Source organism: Columba livia, chromosome 22 (assembly GCF_036013475.1).
Source record: "Columba livia isolate bColLiv1 breed racing homer chromosome 22, bColLiv1.pat.W.v2, whole genome shotgun sequence".
NCBI classification, from domain to species: domain Eukaryota; kingdom Metazoa; phylum Chordata; class Aves; order Columbiformes; family Columbidae; genus Columba; species Columba livia.
Window position 1 is genome coordinate 3,834,245 of NC_088623.1, and position 18,300 is coordinate 3,852,544.

Consider the following 18,300-nt stretch of genomic DNA (forward strand, 5'->3'; position numbering starts at 1 on the left):
GTACATATTTAAAACAAATAGACGTGCACTTAAAAAGATAACCCCTATTATTACACAAGGATGCAGTGGGAGTACCAGGGGAATGGCTAAAGTAACAAAACTTGACACCAGTGATAATAAAAGAGGGAACGAAAGCAAAGAGATCACCCCAGTCTGCCGGGTTTCGAGTGCTTAATCAAAACTGACTTCTAGTACTGCAGCTGCAAAAGAAATGTTTCGAGCCTCCCATTAATTTCCATACAATAACCCTCTAATGGGGGAGTTGCCGGGGAGAGGAGGGCGATCAATCTGCAGTAATGACACACTAGAGACCCAGGGAAAATGCAAACTTGGAGCAATTTCGTGGCAGGTGCAACCTTGGAAAGTACGGCCATTTTTCTAAGTTAATTTGTTCCCCTGATATGTTTGAAATCCATATTTGTACTTTAAAGGTCTAAAATGCAAGATGATTAAAAAACGTAACCAGATTTTTGTAAGCTTTTCAGCTGTATCAGGTGATATATTAATGCCCCTCCTTGGAGCTAGGACAGCTGGATATCTGTTAGCATTTGCTGCCAAAAAAAGGACTAGGATTGTTTATTCTAGCGTTCACTTTCTGTCTTTAGCCTGCTCATTTACCTCCCTAGCCTGATGCTCATTTTTCTCCCAGCAGAATTGATCCCTAATGCTATAGGAAGTAATAATAGCAATAATAATGGTAGCTACCAGCAGTAATAATTATTATTCTTGTTATTGTTAGTAATAACAGCACTATATAATGATAATGACTATTACCGCTCCAAGTTTTAAAACGTTTAACAGAGTTAACTCAGTTCCTGATCGTCTTCGGGTGCCGGCATCTTTTGGACGTTTCTGAGAATTCCAGCTACAAATTGTAACAGGAACAAGCATCTTCATGCAGGAACAGACACTGAGGGACAAACTTGTGCCTAGTTACCATTTGGGTAAATCTGTCCTGTTTTGCAGTCCCTTGTGTTTTCCCGCTGTGGGAGCAGCTTTGGGGTGCAGGAGAGCATCAGCTCACCTTTCCCTAGTGCTGTCTGGTAGAAGCTGTTGGGGGAGATGTGGAATTAGAGGACAGCGAGGTTGTCACCGGCCAAGTGACAGGAGGTGGGTGGAAGATCTTCTTGCAGCTCCCACCATGGTGAGTGATGAGCATCCCCCTTGGTGCGCTCCTGACTCCCTGCTGTGCTCTTTCCCCCTTGTTTTGAGAGCTGCCGGGCTTGGGAAGAGACACTTTTCCGTGTTATCCTGCACATCCAGACCAGATGCAGCACAGCCCTGGCTCGGGAGCTGCCGGGGTGTCCAGAGCCCTGGGGTGCCCTTCACATCATCCCTTCAGCCTCTCGCATCCCTTCTCAAATCTGCAACCCCTTCCTCTTTTCACCTCGCGATTTGGGCTTCTGAAACCAACCTCATTTCTGCTGATCACTGCTCTTCCTTTCTCAGCATGAAGCACTACAGCCACAGTCTTAAAGGCCTCGGATTTTCAAGCTCTGGGAAATGTGGGGGCTTTGCGTGAGAATTGGGTACCTGCTCTGCTCTGGTGCTTTTGTACTTTGCACTGAGTGCCCATCTGCATCTTTAGATTTGTGTCTTTGTGATGTGGCTTTTTGCAGCTAAAGTTAAGGTGTATGGTTTTTTACAGGAAAAGATGCTCATTGTTCTGCTGTGATGCTGCATTTATGTGATGCTTATGGCATCTGGTGAAGCTTGCTGTGACTATTCCTCTGTTCTGTTTTGGATACCATTTTAAATACATACTCTTCCCCACCTGCCCCAGCTTAAAAATGCTGGTTCAGCTACACCTACAAACTTCACTCTGGCTTAAGCATCTTGTTTTTTTTCTGCTCCCCTACTTGGCTGCCATTAGCATCCTTAAGTAGATAAATAAAATAATTGATCATCTAAACGAGATTGCAGGATTCGTAAAGGTTCAATTATGTCTTCCTAAGTTTGATCTCAAGTCGATGTAATGAAGTATCTGCCTGATTCTCAGTACATCATCAAAATCAATTTATTGGAATTCTCTCGCTGTCCTTCCAAAGGTAAGGACCTGTTCAAGGCAATTCAGTTCTGTACAAATCTACATGGGCTTCTTGCATCCCTTCCCTTTTTGTGTCTGATTTCAGGCAAATCTGGAAGCCTGCAGTCTGTGTTTTGCCTCTGAACATCCAGAGTGCAAAGCTGGATTCCAGCCACTTGTTCACCGAGGAAAAGCATCTCCACAAAGGCGGCTGAGTGCGCAGCGTGGCTTTCCTGGAGCTGGGCGGCAGACGGGGAATTTGGGCTCTTTTCCCACAGAGGCAGCTTGTGGTTACAGGCAGAGAAACCAGCAATAACTCCCCTCGCAGCAGTAACGTTGCTGGTTTTAAAGCAGTATCTTTGTACATAGGAAGTGGTGATTTTGAGAAAACTCAGATGCTTACTCTTTTCTGTAGTCATGTCTATGGTTTTTCCTTTGAGTAGCTCCCGTTTCCTCCTCCAAGAATGACTCAATGCATAAACAAGCCCTAGATTAAACACAGGAAAATACTGTGACATTTAAAAGAGATGTAAATAGAATAACTCATTTTGCCATCTAGACAAGAGTCTCGGCTCCAGCATGTATATGTGATTCTGTGGCTTGCTTGTGTCATTACTCTTCACCTCTGCTCATAAACCTCCACCTAGAAAATAATGTAATTTAATTAGGAACGTGGAATTAGCGGTCACACTCGGTTAAGCCAAATCAGTTTGTAAATTCTGTTGTCGTTGAGGCTGAAAAAAAATATCTGTTATATTAGCAGCCTAATCTTAGGTGGATATTAGGAGAAGGTGAAGCCGTTCGCGGGGCCTCTGAGCGTGATGGGGAGGGTTCACCTGTTTCTAAAGACCTCGCTAAAGATCCTCACAAAGCTTTTAAACAAGGCAAGCTCGATGGATCGAAAGTCCTATCTGCAATGGCAACCCCTCCTTAGTTCTGTAGGCAACTTGGACGCGACTCTGGTCATGTTATCTCCTTTATTCCCTCCTGCACACACTCATCATAATTCCATTAATTTGTGCGAAAATACGGAGTAAGAAGGCAATGTAATGGTCTGGGAAAAGTAAAGGAGGAGGGAGGTTCACAGCAATGGCTCTTCTATGACATCCTGGTGGATGAGGGTACCAGGTGAGCAGAAGGAAAAGCACCTGTCCCTGGGTGCTGGTGACCATCCCGGGTCCTTCAGGGCCATCCAGCCCATGCGTTCCACCAAATACCAATGTTCTTAGTTCATAGAGTGTAGCAGGACACCTCCATATATTCTTTTTTTGCTCCTCCATCCTTATCCACCACAACTATTCGGTTTTCTCTTGGAACGCCCCACATCTCCCTTCTTGTCCGTGGGACTGCATCAGTTAGAGCATCATTGCTAGAGGACTGCGACTGGTCATCCCTGCTCTTCTCATGTTTCTGTATGATCAAAACCAAAGGGAAATCATAAGGACACCTGTATCTTTAAAAAGCAAAAGACAAAGCCGTGTTGAAGTTCACAAGTATTTTTGTAGGCAGGTGGGACAGGAAGAGTTTAGCCTGCAAACACTTATTTGTCATCCAGTCTGACTAGTGCTTTTCAGCATGCTTTGATCCTCTTCTCTTTTTTTTGGCCCAGGCATTAGATAATGCTTTAGAAGCCATTAGAAAAAATAGTGACAATTGAAATGCTTTGAAAAATGACAGTTTGATAGTCTAATAATAGCCCCTGTGCTGATCTGGAGAAGGTTTTCTTTGCTTTTTTATATTCATTATGTACAGTACGTTTCAAAATGTCCTTTGCTCCCCAACAAATAATTTAACCCTTTCGTGACCCGCAGGCCTGGAAACGTGAAACATGTAGATGTTAATACTTGCATATACAACACATACGTATATTTAAAGAGGTATGTACACCATAAAGAGCTGGTAAAAGGTGCTGTGACATTGAGGGAAGAAATGGAGACAACAGTACCGTCTTTGGCTGTGTTATCGGGGTAGAAGAGAGCCCAAAAGGCTGATGATGCAGAGTGCTGCTGTAAACGAAGGACACGAAGCACATCTTGGAGGGTGAGCTGGATGGGAGCTCAGATTTCATTGCGAGATCTTGTTTTTGCAAGATCTTATTTGGCAGCGATAAATGAGCAACTTTGAAGCCTCAGAAGTGATTAATTTCTCACTGGAGCTGTCTCCGAGGCTGTCACAGCCTGACAATCCTGACATAAGTGTCATTTATAATGTCACAAGTCTATTACACATAAATGTCATTACACAATTACTCCGAGGATGAGGAAAGGTTCACTGGGGGAAGAGCGTCTGATATTAAGCAAATTATATATCTTAGCGTTATTGTTCGGTTGTCCCCCCTCATACAGTTATATTGTGCCTCATTTGTTCATTTTGCGCAAATTAGCAATTATTTCTTGCAGTGATACCAGGAGGCAGCCCAGGTAGGGTTGGGTGTTATTAAAACTCTGGCACAACCTTGTGTGTGTTGCCGTGATTGATACCGACACGAGGATCACGGTGCTTTGATAATTAGCCCTCTTGAAACGAGGGCTCCATACTTGGTCTCCCCCCACTTTCTTCCTGCATCTCTCTGAAAGGCACCAGCATATGGGTGAGATGATAAATCCTCCACGCGGTTTTGATAAAGGCGGCTTGTTTTAATGAGGGTGACTTCTTGTGCCGCCTAACAAAAGAGCCTTTCTTGTTAGAAGGACAGAGGAGTTCAGCAAATTCCCCTGCGCCGCACCTCAATTATTCCTTAAAATTGGCATAAATGTAGCGTTCGTTCAGTTCTAACGGGCTTTCATCCTCCTTGGCCCAGACGCAAACAAGACTTAGACTGGGTGTAGCGATGAGATTTGAATACATTATGCATAGGAAGGTGCGGGAACGGAGCTGCCGAGGAGGGAGAAGCGATATCTGGGGTACGACGCCCGGACACGGATGGGAGCCGAGCTGGCGCTTCGATTGCAGGTCACTTGGATCCAGCTCAATTTGCTGAGCTGGAAATGAACCCGCTTGCTGGGATTTAGGCAAAGACTGTTTTGAGGGCACTGGACGTTTTTCTGCTGAGCATCCTTGTACCACCATCGGAGTTGACTTATGGATGGGTAAAAACAGAAAAAGGCCAGGAATTTCCATGGTAATCCTCCGGATTTCTACCAAGACAACTGAGATGAGAGTCAGGCCTTTTAAATTGCTCCCTTTGCCTGTTTGCTATTCTGGGAAGCTATTGTTCTCAAAGGGACATCTTTAAAGCAAAAGCTGGTAGAATAATTTATTTGCGAATAATTTATTCAGTGATTGATGGGAAAAGCTGCTGAATAAATAATTCACTGAATGCTAATGGAACATCAGAGATGGTCGAATAATGAAAATGTTTATTTGCAAATAATTTATTCAAAGAAAAATGCTGAAATGTATCAGCTCAATTATTCTCGGTGAATAATCCAGCCATTCCTACCCAGCCCACTGTGACATGTTGTACAAAGATGCTTTTTTCCCAACAAAATGCAAACTGCAGGTAGCAAACCCGTGTTTGCTCCAAGTCAGGAACTCTGATCTGATCTCCAGCAAGAGCGGGCATGAGAAGACGTTTGGAGAAGAAAGCCCTTAAACTTGAGCTCAAACTGAAGGTTGAGCCCTCGCTCTGACTGTGATGGCAGGTTCATATCATGGGCTTCTTTCACCTCTTTATTATTATTATTGCAGCAGCTTTATCATCTGAAATCCTCTGTAAGTCTAAGCTTTGCCTTTGTTTCCGAGCAGCAGGTGATACAGAAAGCACCATCAGTACCACTTGTGCACCATCTCCATTCAGGATCACTGGGCTCTTTGAGACCTACCAGTGGTGAACTGGTCCTTTCTCCCAGACTCACCCACAGGAGACTGGGGAGAGTGTTTGAAAGATGTGCTTTAAATTCTCACTCCGATCCTCAGCTGCTCCCTTGGCCAGAGGAGCCGTTCCCGCTTGCCTGCAGCTGCGCAACGGGCCTCAGGTGCGCCTGCAAAATTGAAGTGATTTTGTGCTGATACTGGAGCTAATACCAGAAAAATCTAAATTACATTTTAAAAGGAATCTACCCTTTTATCTTTTAACCTTAGGCCTCACCCTCTTGCGCAGAAAAATCAATCTTGACTAATCTACTCGCCAAGTAAAAAGAGGAACCCGTAGAAACACGTACCTTTTCTTCTTTAAAATATTCTTCACGGAGAAGCTTAGGAATCCATCCAGTGCTTCCCCAGAGGTCTCAGGCGAAAAGCATGGATGGAGATGGAGATCCATTGTCCTGGATCCATCATTATGCTTGAAGAAAGAGTAGGTAGATCCTCTCTAGGTGTCAAAGAAACCTCTTCAGCAAGGCCTGTCCTTGCTCTCCCTGTTAATGAGACTTTGATTCCTCAACCTGTGCTGAAGACACAGCTGCAGCAGTTTAACAAGTGGATCATCACCTGGGGGCGGGGAGCTGATAAAAACCCACAGCCTGGGCCATTGCTCATTTTTGGAGTATTTGGTATTAGCTGCAGGAAAGGCTCTCTTCATTACTTTATTTTTTTAATCTATATTAAGTATAGAAGCTAGCACTCATGGCAAGAAAAACTGTAAGTAGAAATTCAGCAACCTGGGCTTCATCAGAAGCCACCAGGGATGTAGCTTCATCAGGGAAGACGTGGTCTAAGCAAAGTCAGTGTAAAGGTAATCTCTGCTCAGACTTCTCTTCCAGAAATCCTGTTTTTTGGGTGTATTTTTTGCTGTTTTTTTCTCTCCATTCTCCTCTGGTTTTGAGACCATTAGGCAGGGTTTACAACCAGGAAAATCCACGACCATCCTCTAATAGTGTAACTGTGGCACTTTGCTCTCCTGCCCTTTCTGCATTAAGAGGAGATGTCAGGGACAATTTGACTCGTTGGCTTTGCTTCATATTTTTTAAAGCTTTTCTTAACTTCTAATCAGATGTAGAGTCAGGCGTTGGGCCAAGACTAGAGTGGTGTATCTCTTGTCCAAAGCATTGTGCTGGTGCTTGGCTTTCACGGTTTAAAAACAACCCCTCGATTTACATTAATTGCGTGGTTCTGAAATCTCAGGTGCAGATCGGGTCATCTTGCCCATCCCTCACTGCTTTATCATCTTGTTTTCTCCATTTTCTCCTGTGATATATTGAAGTAAGCAACATTTTCAAGAGCAGGGACACTAAATCATGTATGCTCTGTGTATGCATAATCTGGTATATCTGGTCTGGAATGCTAACGAGTGCTTGCAAAAAGAAGTAGTGAGAGAGACCTTGGAGTTTGCTGGGACATACAGAGCAAGAGGCAGGAGAAATTGCACCATTTTGTTGTACTACTGGTGGTCTGTTTGCTCCTGAATAACTGAATTCCTTCTCCATGCAGCCAGAGATCAGGGTTGTGCATAGTTGAGGGACTGCAAAATATAGAGAGCAGTTCTATGGTGACTTGTGGGCAAAGTATGGCAGGGCAAGGAGTAATAAAAAATAATAATCATTAAAAAAAGTGACAAAATTATCTGTAGATGTGAAGAGTCTTATGCAAAAGAATCAAAGACGCCGGTGGCTGAACTGTGCAGACTTTAGGTATCGTGATGCTCATCTCAGAGCGGGGCTTGTAAAACCTCCCGGCCTTTCTCAAGCCTCTGCTCACCAGGGCTGGAAATGCGATTCTCCAGGTGCCAATGGCCCTGGGCTGGGCTCTGGCTCTACAGCTCCCTGAGAATCTATAGCAAACCTCATTTTGAGCCACATTTCCATCATCTCTGCGCTACCCTACCTGGCTCTAAAAATAACGTAGCTGTGCTGAGAACCTGCTATTGTATTTTCGTCGTGATTACAGCCATCCGCATCAGAACCGGTTCACAGGGCTTTTATTCTCCGTGTTTCTGGCTGTATTAGCACTGTAGAATCCCTGATGTATCACCTTGCAGGGAGTCTAAATACTTGGCAGTGCCTTAGTTTGCATTTTTGTTCTGGGCTCACAGCTGAGCTGGAATCTTTTCTCTGGATGCTGATAGAAACCTAAGAGAAATCTCATTTTTAAAAAGTGTGAAAGGGCCGTAAAAATAAGTCTTTCACTAAGCTGATCAACTCGGCCTCTTTGTACTAAAAAGGCTTCAGGATGAGAAGCTGATAATACAGGCTTTAGTTTGCGGGAAATGAATTAGAAATATGGTATTTGAAAGAACTATTTAATTTAGGTGTTTCACAGGCATCTAACGAGCTACTATAGCTATACTGCAGCAAGCTAAAATATTATTTAAAAGTTAATTCATATTTTTAGCATATAATTTCTAATTAACTTGCTGTAGTTATCTTGTTAAATGTCAATTAAATCTCGGAGCATTTCTCAAAGGTTTCCTGTATTCATAAAATGTAATTATACAGCTATTCCTCGTGTAGCCCTTATTACTACTATAATCTACAGCTAAATATATCTTTTACATGCTAATTATACATCACTAAGTGCTATATTGATAATCAGTAATTGATTTAGCACAATGAATTGTATGTTACCTCTTCAAATGTCAACTGGAAGTGTTGAGAATGGGAAGTTCTGGCCGCAGCTTTTGGTTGTGGTCGAGGTTTGGTGCAGAATTGGGTCAGACAAACTCAGCAAAACATGAGCTGGTTCTGCTGACAAGAAGCGAGGACGAAATGGGCTGAAATTCCTCCTTCTCCCCAGTTTTGTTTCCGTACTAGATTGTGTGGTTGTTATGTGGTGACGCATGGTAGGTTGGCTCATCTTCCAAAGCATCGGCTCCATGGTTGAGCATCACTGACCTCCCTCTTCTGAGGCAGGATTAATTACACCTAAGCAATTAGCAGATGATACCTGAAACCCCGGTTAGCTATGATCTATAACTGGGATGATTCAGATGGAAAAATGGAGGGGGAAAAAAAACAACTGGGAAGCCCTTAATTAGATTTGTGCATTTACTGCCCAGCAGTAATCCTGGGGACAGCAGGGTGACCATGAGCCAGCACTGGGCCCTTGTGGCCAGGAAGCCAATGGTCCCTGGGGTGGGTTAGAAGGGGGTGGTCAGTAGGTCAGAGAGGTTCTCCTGCCCCTCTGCTCTGCCCTGGGGAGACCACACCTGGAATATTGTGTCCAGCTGTGGCCCCTCAGTTCCAGCAGGACAGGGAACTGCTGCAGAGAGTCCAGCGCAGCCACCAAGATGCTGAAGGGAGTGGAGCATCTCCCGTGTGAGGAAAGGCTGAGGGAGCTGGGGCTCTGGAGCTGGACAAGAGGACACTGAGGGGGGACTCATTCCTGGGGATCAATATGGAAAGGGGGAGTGTCAGGAGGATGGAGCCAGGCTCTTCTCGGTGACAACCAGTGCTAGGACAAGGGGCAATGGGTGCAAACTGGAACACAGGAGGTTCCACTTAAATCTGAGAAGAAACTTGTTCCTGGTGAGGGTGGCAGAGCCTGGCCCAGGCTGCCCAGGGGGGTTGTGGAGTCTCCTTCTGTGCAGACATTCCAACCCGCCTGGACACCTTCCTGTGTAACCTCATCTGGGTGTTCCTGCTCCATGGGGGGATTGCACTGGATGAGCTTTCCAGGGCCCTTCAACCCCTGACATTCTGGGATTCTGTGATTTGGAGCAAATATAATGTTAGTCCCGGTGTCTCCCGGTCTGAGCTGGTCTCTGTTCTGCCTCCTTCCCCCACTCTGTCCGAATAATATTTACTGGTACATCAGTGTAATTCAGAGTTTGCATCTTCCATGTCCCTTGCCAGATTCATATGTGTCTGTGTTGATATTGATGTTATTCAAACAATGATCCTCTCCTTCCCCTGTCAGTTTATGTTGCATGTTTCACCTAGCACAATCTTAGCAAACAAGCATCATCCTCTGCTTTTTCTTTTTCCCATTTGTGTTTATTTTCCTTTTGCTAGCAGTGGTATTTAAATTAAACCATGCCACTGCTTTTGTTTTTTCTTCACTCTTGTGTTTCCTAAGGCAACAAAGTTTATGGATCTGGGAAACAGAATCAATATGAAGTTGGATTGTCCTTATGAGATTGTCTTAATATCCCAGGAGACCAGGCTTTGTACACGAGGATTAAGAAAAGGGAGAATTACTGAAGGCAGGATTCTTCAGAGGGCTGTTTGTGTGCACGTCATGGACAAATATTGAAATGTGGAAAACATAATCCAGGGAATCCAGGGGTTTGCGCAGCTTTAATTGAAACCATTTATAACCTTCATTCTCTCCCATCTTAAATGACTCTTTTTATCTTCCTTGAGTTCGTATGGGGGGTCTTAATGCACACAGAATTCATAAAATATACGAAAAAATCAGTGTTCTCGGGAGTAAGATTCATATGCAGTGATGGGGGAGAGATGGCAATTGAAGTAATAATGCCGGGTGATGTAAAATGAACCTGTTCTTTGGAACGCTGAAGCTTTCAAAAAGCTGTGTGGCTGCTACCTGGTCATTTACATTTTGTATGAAGATATTCTGAAAGGAAATGAAAGCCTTTGCTAATTCCGAGTAACTCTTTTTATTGATCTATTGAAGGCAAAACGTTCTGGCTGGCTCCCAGCGTCCCCCGCGTGGGGCAGTGTGTGTGCTTCAGATGGGCTCACAATTATCCTGTGATACTCTTGGTTTCATAACTGAGCTCTCTTCACTGGAGTTCATTAGAAATAAAAACTTAATTGAATTAGGACAGTTAGCCATGCGGGAACAATTAGAAGTGGCAGAAATATTCTTTCCGATGAGGTGGTTTTGCTGATTCTCAGGGAAGGAGGGAGCTCTTGCTGCCCATCCCTTTGTTGCTCTGACTTTCCTGTTGCTTCTCCTCTGTTCCCTTCCCCATTTGCATTCGTTCAGCCACCTCTATTTCTGAACCTGGTGGTTGTTTTAATTTTCCTCTGGCAAACTCCTTTGTCAATGGAATTGGTGTTGCTTTGACGCTATAATTTTCATTATGTCGGTGGCTGGTTTGGCCTCCCCGTCAGTTCGTGTTGCTTGTGCGGGATGGGTGACAGCACCACTCACTTTTGAGTCGCTTGCTTGTAAATATCGATCCCTCACGAGCAGCAGTCTCTCAATTTGCGATCCAACTGTTCTTAATACTAAGCATTTGCAGTGTTTTGGGTGAAATTAATTCCAATTTACGCCAGCCACGGTGAGTGCGGTTTGTGTGAAGCGGGGGCAGCCTGAGTCAAGGTGAATCCTCATCTTTAGGGTTTGTGTTCTGTAGAAGACCATTCTCATCTCCTTTTAAAATACTCCAATACTCTCATAATCTTCTCCCTTCACCGGGGCCGGGTGTCTCCTTGTTAGCTTCTTGGATGCAGAAATCTGCAGTACAGGTGGGTGGAAGAAGAGACAAGGATGTTTGGGAGGGGAGATGGAAGTGATGGGCAATCTGGAGACAAGGAGCTGGAACAGGACGAGCAGAATGAAGATGACAGAGACCAAGTTCCTGAGAGCTCTGGAGCTCTCTCTCTGTAGCGTGTGGTTGAATTTGACCCAATTTGCAGTCTTGGCATTTTCCTTTGTTTTTCTTAATGTGCTCATATATTGACCAAGCTCTAGGAAAGAGAAGTTACATCGATTCAGTATGCATAACGAAAATGTGATACGACATATTCCCTCTGAGTGTTTTCGGAATAAAAAGGCAGAGAGAAATCAGATAGCTGCGTCAATAGGAGTCAGCTGTCTGCCAAAGCATGTTTGAAATATCAAATTAGAATACAATGGTATGCATAGTTTCCATATCAAATTATGACATTATTGGCAGAGACTAGAAGGTAACACAACTCAGAGTCCTCCTACATCCCTGGATAACAGATGAAACAGTCTTAAACGGAATACAAAGCAATTCTGTAATCAAATTCAGGCGTATACGGACACTCGTGTGGTTCAGACAAGGGAAATCCAAATGGAGGGAAATAAATAGGTTTTTTAATATAATTTGTCGTGCCTGAGTGAATGGGGGATCCCCATGAGTGGTGCAGGAATCTCCATACCCAAATACTGCGGGTGGCTGTAGGCAAACACTCCACTGCCTTGGGGTTTCGTGTAGTGGTTGGTTTGTTGGTTTTTCTTGGTTGTGTGTTTGTTTTTTCCTTCTTTTTGTTCTTAACTCATTAGGACCGTTGACAAAATGCTGCTGTGGGAAGTGCCATAGTTGGGTGGGAGAGGCAAAACGGGGATTCTGAGAGTATTTTGCACCAGGGCTCTCGGAAGTCACATCTCTGAGGGGAAGATTGCACGTTTATTTTCCTCCTGGAGGTACAAGGAGAACATGATTCTGCTGGCTGAACTTTATGGTGTGTTCTTGTTTGGGAAGTATTTGAAGGGAACAGGAATTCTTGGGTTCTAGAGTAAAATTAGCTACTAATGAGGCATCGCAGATGTTCTTTGGAGTCCTCTGATGTTCAGATCCCCGTGGACAAGCAGGTGAGAGCATCTCTGGGTGCTGGAGGAGTCGAACTGTGCTCTAGGGTGTCTTTTCCATCGATATTTGCTTTCTTTGTGACTTGTAACCGGACAGAAGAACAATATTTATAGCAGAAAATGAAAAGTGTCAACACCGACAGAATGATTCCACCAGCTGGTGGATTATATATAAGGAGATGTATAGCTGGTCCTACCGCTGCCCATCATGTACCTTGTATGTGGGCAGGGGGATTCAGTTCACCCTGAGGATGTCTACTTGTTGCATTCTGGCAGCTCTTAAACCCAAATCTCATTTCAGTAATTGTGAAAAAAATAATGTCTCATAAGAAACTCCCACCAGACAACAGCATGTAGATGAATGTCAGAGCAGATTATGTGTTTAATATATCACATACTGTTGACTTTTTAAGTAATAAGGCAATAATGAAAGCAAGAACATCTGGAAGCATGCTGTGAAACAGTTATTTTTTTTAAACGTTGATAATCTGGTTTTGAAACCATGGCGGTTCAAACACACAGATGGAGTTTGGAGCTGTAGCTGGACTGCTTGGCTTTGGCACCGGGGCAAAATCACGAGCAACAGGAGCAAAGGGAAGGGCTGGTTGGCTGTGCCTTGTCTCAGGGTGGTGACATCCTCCTGTGTCTCTGGGAATACCCTCTCGGGACAGATCTGTAGCGACTGGCACAGCAGTTCTATGAAGACCACGGAGAGAAATCCCATGGTGTTGTGTGCTCCAGAAGATGGAGGTGGGCAGGGTGGATGGCGGCTTGAGATGGGACAATTCTCATGGAGGTGACAATTTCCACAGCGTTTCCTGCACACAGCAGAGCTTTAGGTACAATTTGAGGTTGCAGCTTCTGCAGACATGGTGGGGCAAGACACACAATAAGGAAATATTCTTTTCCAAGCCAAAGATATATTGCTCTAATATTTCTTTTTGCTTCTGGTCCCTCTCGGCGGTTCTATCTCCATATAGCTATAGGCTGGCTGTCAGCGGCTCTCGTACACACACACGGAATATTTGTTAACTACAGCTATTTGAGGCGAAACAGTGAGATTCTGTGCTGAAGAAGAGTTTTTCAGATAACTGCCTGAGGCACCAGACACTTTAGAATCAAAATCTGGAAAGCAGAGTCATTATTTCTGTTGTTTTAGTGCCTGCTTTTATTCTCTTATTGACAAATGTTCCGTAACCCATATTGCTCTGGGTGGGTTTTTTTCCACATTTGCACTATAAAAAACTGTTATTTTTTTTTTAAAGACTTTTTATTTAACCATCTTCGCAATGTCTTCTGCTTTGTATTCCATCACCTCTTTCCGTCTCCTTTTTTTTGGCGTTTTGCATGCAGAAATATCTGCTTTGTCCCTGGTGATGGGGTAGTTCAGTGCAGTGGTCTCAGGGCTTAGGTCAGGGTCTCATTGTCGGCTGTTAAGGCAAAGCACTGAGCTTTTTTTACTATGTAGACAACAGGTAGCAAGTAAAGTGCTGTAAGAATAAGGAGAATAGAGTGAGAGCGAGATGACAGAGCTGTGTTTGCACAAGTCATTTGTCCCAATGACCTTTGGGGGTCTCAGGTGGCTGTTTAAGAAATTAATAGTTATTCATTGGCATAATGGTGGGGGGAAAAAAAATTGGATGTGAAACTTACAGCAGCATAAAATATTTTCTCCCAGCAGCAGAGTAAGAGAACTCATAGCCTGATCCTCCCCTTCGGAGCAGCTCGAAGCCTTGATCCTTTTGTGAGCCTCACAAATCAAAAGGGTGTGTTGGAGTTCACGGTGAGGTTTTATGTGCAGCGCGGTGAGGCCGGTGATGGAGAACACCCCTGGGACCGGCTCCTCTCCACTGCAGAGTCTGAGGGAGTCTTGAGGAACAAGAGGTTTTCAGGGAGACAAAACACTTTATGAACTCTACTGGAAACGCACAGGCGAGATTTTTGGTTAGACAGCCCTCTTAAGGCATCTCTCACTACCTGCAGGAATACCAGCCCTTATCTCCCTTGCTGCTGTGGGCCATGAAAAAAGGCTCCTAAATGTGAAGAGCAGGAGTCAGGGGTGGTTTCTTGTCGCTGCTCCACCAATTTAAGATCTCCTAGAGTGAAGCTGTTTCCCGCCATCCTTCCCATGGTGTCTCTGCCTTTGGGAATGTCGTGATTGATGTGAAAACGTGTGGTTCGGCTGTTGGGAAGGACATGGGGTGTGAAGTGTTATAGCCCCCAGCCCTGCGATGGGGAGCAGAGCTCTGGACTGACCACCCTCATTAGAGAATTGAGGGGGCAGTGATTTTAATGACTCCGGGGTGCAGGTGAGATGCTTGTGTGGCGCAATGGGGTGGGTATGGGAAGCATCTCTGGGAAAGGGCCTTAAGGAGACGATCTCTTGGGAAGATGAGTGTTCCCCTGGAACACACCATTTCTGTAGTTATTCTTATAACTTTATTTTTGCATTTTGTCCTTTATCAGTAGAATTGCTAAGTTTGAATCGCACCCAGTTGCTTCCTCAGTAAGTCCTTAAACCTGGGTTCTATGCTGTTGCGGATATTCTGTGGCTCAAAGAGATTTCAAGAGCTGAATTTAATTTACTGAGGCTCAAAAAAAAACCCCTCACAGTTTTATAAAAAATATGCAAGTGTAATCTGACAACAGAAATACTTCTAGGTCCTAAAGTCATTCATTTCAGTTGATAACATTCGGATCAGTCCATCTACCAATATTATTCATGGCAGCATGTTATTTATGTTTTTAAACATGTTTGATTATCCTGGACTGCAGAGCTGAATATCTAGTCTGACAGATAAACCACATTGGAAAATTAAGGATATCAACTTGTTTACCCAGATTGGGTTGGAATCTTTACAGTCCCCTCTGCAATCTTTCCAAATGAGATTTAGCCTATATAATGATAAAGATCTTTATCTAATTTCTCAGCGTGTCAGATAGGAAGGTGTATTGAAGCAGGACTATCGTGCACAACCCAACCGGTTCATCTGAGCTCCCACAAATGTTTTCCCCTCTCCTGACAATGGGCATAAATAACGTGGTTGCACGGCAATAATTCTACCAGCACAGAAACAGGGGAGCCGCACTAGGGGGGGCCCTCGGACAGCGCAGCGCCCGCTCGGCTCGTCCACAGCCTCGTTCCATCGCCTTTTAACGCTGCCCTCGGGTATTTCAGTTAAAAATTTAAGGTAAAAATCTTCATTTCTTCTTGTTTTTACATAGCCACTGGTGGAAAAAGCCGATAAAGCTGCAAATGTTTCTGCGTTTTCTTAGGGTTGATTTCCTGCGTGCTTGCCATTTCTGGGGTGTATCAAGCCATTCATGGGGTTTTGAAGAAGTTAGTTTGCCTGGTAGGTGATTACAATATAGTTGCAATAATCATTAATATTAATGATTATTGCTTCCCTGCAGCTGTTCATCACACTGTCCTAAACCACTTCCCAGATGTGAAAACTGAAATGCAGATGATCTGCGCATCCTGGGATGTGAGATCAGAAACAAGTTCTGCTTGCAGGGGTGCCCTGACCAGGGCTGCGATGGAGTCAAACAGCAGCAGGAATGCTGGGGCCGACCTGTGTGGGTTTATCCGATGTCCCCGGGGTGCTGGGGACACGCTGAAGGTGTCATCTCTGTCACCGTCCATCGTTCCTCCCTCGGCCCCACAGTCCTTGCAGCTCACCTGCCTGCATCAGTGTCACTTAGGAGATTAATTCCCTTTGTAGTTAATCTTGCTATTTGATCCGGGGGGTATAAAACCAGTCCGTGGCTGGTGCAGGAGCCCGAGTGCCACTTAGGAGGTTTTTCCATAGTGTGGGTGTGTTCGATTGCAAACGGAGGGTTTGCTTGAAGTGTTTACGTGTTTTGAGGTGCGTTCGCTCTTTGACAGCGCATCACGAGGCAGCAGATCAAAAAGGGCCATCTCCATCGACTTCTCGGCTTGTTTTCCAACCCACTTTGCGCTGCGTGAGTCACGACGCCCACTAGGAGCCGGGGGGGCTGGTGGTGTTTCCATTGCGAGCTCTGCAGCCCCCCCATGGCACTCAGCTCCACAGAAAAGGGGTTTTTCTGGGGTGCAAAAGGGGTGGGTGAATGAGGAATGGAGGTTTTGCAAAGCCCGCAGGGTGACTATGGTAAATCGGAGCAGGGGGTGGTTTGTGAGCTGTGTCGTGGGTACCAAAAACTGACTTTCTTTGATGTAGGAAAAGAGTTTTAATTGGTAGCTTGTAATAAACCGTGTACGGCATGTGAATCTTGCAAGTGTCAAAAGTTTCCAAAATCATAGCAGTGAACTTACCTACTTATTTTTATCATATACAAGGATGAGCTGGTTTATTTTTTTTTTTCCAGTTGGATAGCTGATGTAATAGAAATACTCTGAAATACTGACTCCCAAACCTAATGCATTTTCAACTTTGCTGATTGCAGGAAGTCCAGCAGCTGTAATTTGCACCCAGATATCGGGAAGCGATGCTTTATGAGAACATCTCGTCTACCGCCGGGGTTGAGCCCGTGGAAATCACTTATGCCAACAGGTTTACAGGTAACAGTGTTTTTGTTTTAAAAGGTTGCTATAGAAATAGCAATTTTCTGCTTCAGGTTATGAATGAAGAACGCTGGGAATTTCAAACACTGGTGTTGGAGCTGCTGGTAAACAGGGGGATGGTCCCACTGCACACACAGAGCAGAGATGGGTTTGCCAGCTTATCTTCATCATCTCCAGGAATATAATAAAGGTCTCTTTGCTACTAGTGAATGAAGTCAGAGCACTGTAAAATCAGCCCAAATGGGGATTTTACATTGGCATTGGAATGCAAGAAATACCTGTGTGTTGTGGATTTACACTAAATGGGCTTTTACAGCTAGAGGAGTATTTTGTTTTGCAGGACTTGGTCTTCCAGGAGACTTAAGTGTTTATTATATTAGGTTTCCATTTGTATGCAGCATCATGGACTTTGAGCAGATTGGTTGTGAAATATTCATCAATTGTTCATTACTGGACTGTCAGTTTATAGTTCTGGCTCTGTCTTTCACAAACATTTCCAAAAGTAGTGAGTTTTGAAGAAAATCAAGGGCAGGACAGGACTGTGGGTTCGCAATCCTTTTAGGTGATGCTCCCAGGTCAACAATTTGGGTTGGTTATTAGGGGGAGATGTATCAGAATCCTGTGCTGCCGCTGGGTTGTTGCTTCATATACTTGCATAAATGGAAAATGTGTGGTTTTCAGAGCTGTCAGTCTGGGATCTACAATAAGCAGTGAAAATAAACTGAAAAAGTGAAGCTCAAGCAATTGGATAAGATGGTGCTTTGATACTGTTTTCTCAAGCCAACTTGCAGCCTAAGCAAAATTATACACAGCTTTTGCCAAGCATAAGACTTCTAAAATGCTTTGATTTCTTCTCCTTCTCCCGGCATTGTTTGGCACTTTGCTTTCAGTGTGCGACCACAGCGGGTGTCACCAATGTAACACGTGTGTAAGAACAGGGGGTTTGAAGTGGTAACATGACAAAGACATCGCCGGGTTTTCAAGGAAAAGGCAAGTGGGGTGGGGGGGAAATAATCCCGAATGGCAGCAGGCTGAAGGCTTGCTGGAGGTGCTCTGCGAGCAGTGTTATTCATCGCTATTGCTGAGTCAGGGGAGGAAGATCTACATAAAAAGAGCTGCTTTTGGATCACGTCTTAATGCAGAAATTTCCTATTGGAATTTTTTTACTGATGCTCAAGCAACATCCCCAGTGAAGCTACAGCCGTTCTCATAGGAGACATCATGATGAAATGATTTTAGCTATGAAGTCTTTGCAGTAACAACTTGTTCTGCGCGGAGGTTTCTAGGTGCTCAACTGATATTTCCCCTACCATAAATATAAACA

At 44.3% G+C, this 18,300-nt stretch overlaps 1 protein-coding gene across 2 annotated transcripts in view; it reads left to right on the plus strand.

Moving 5' to 3' along the window:
* The window catches only part of PLXNA2 (plexin A2), a 452,864-nt gene that overhangs the window by 79,669 nt on the left and 354,895 nt on the right, over nt 1-18,300 (plus strand). For both annotated transcript variants that reach the window (XM_065038658.1, XM_065038660.1), the window contains one exon: nt 16,859-16,973. The gene's annotated coding sequence lies outside the window, so the exon portion shown is untranslated. The remainder of the gene's footprint in view (nt 1-16,858; nt 16,974-18,300) is intronic.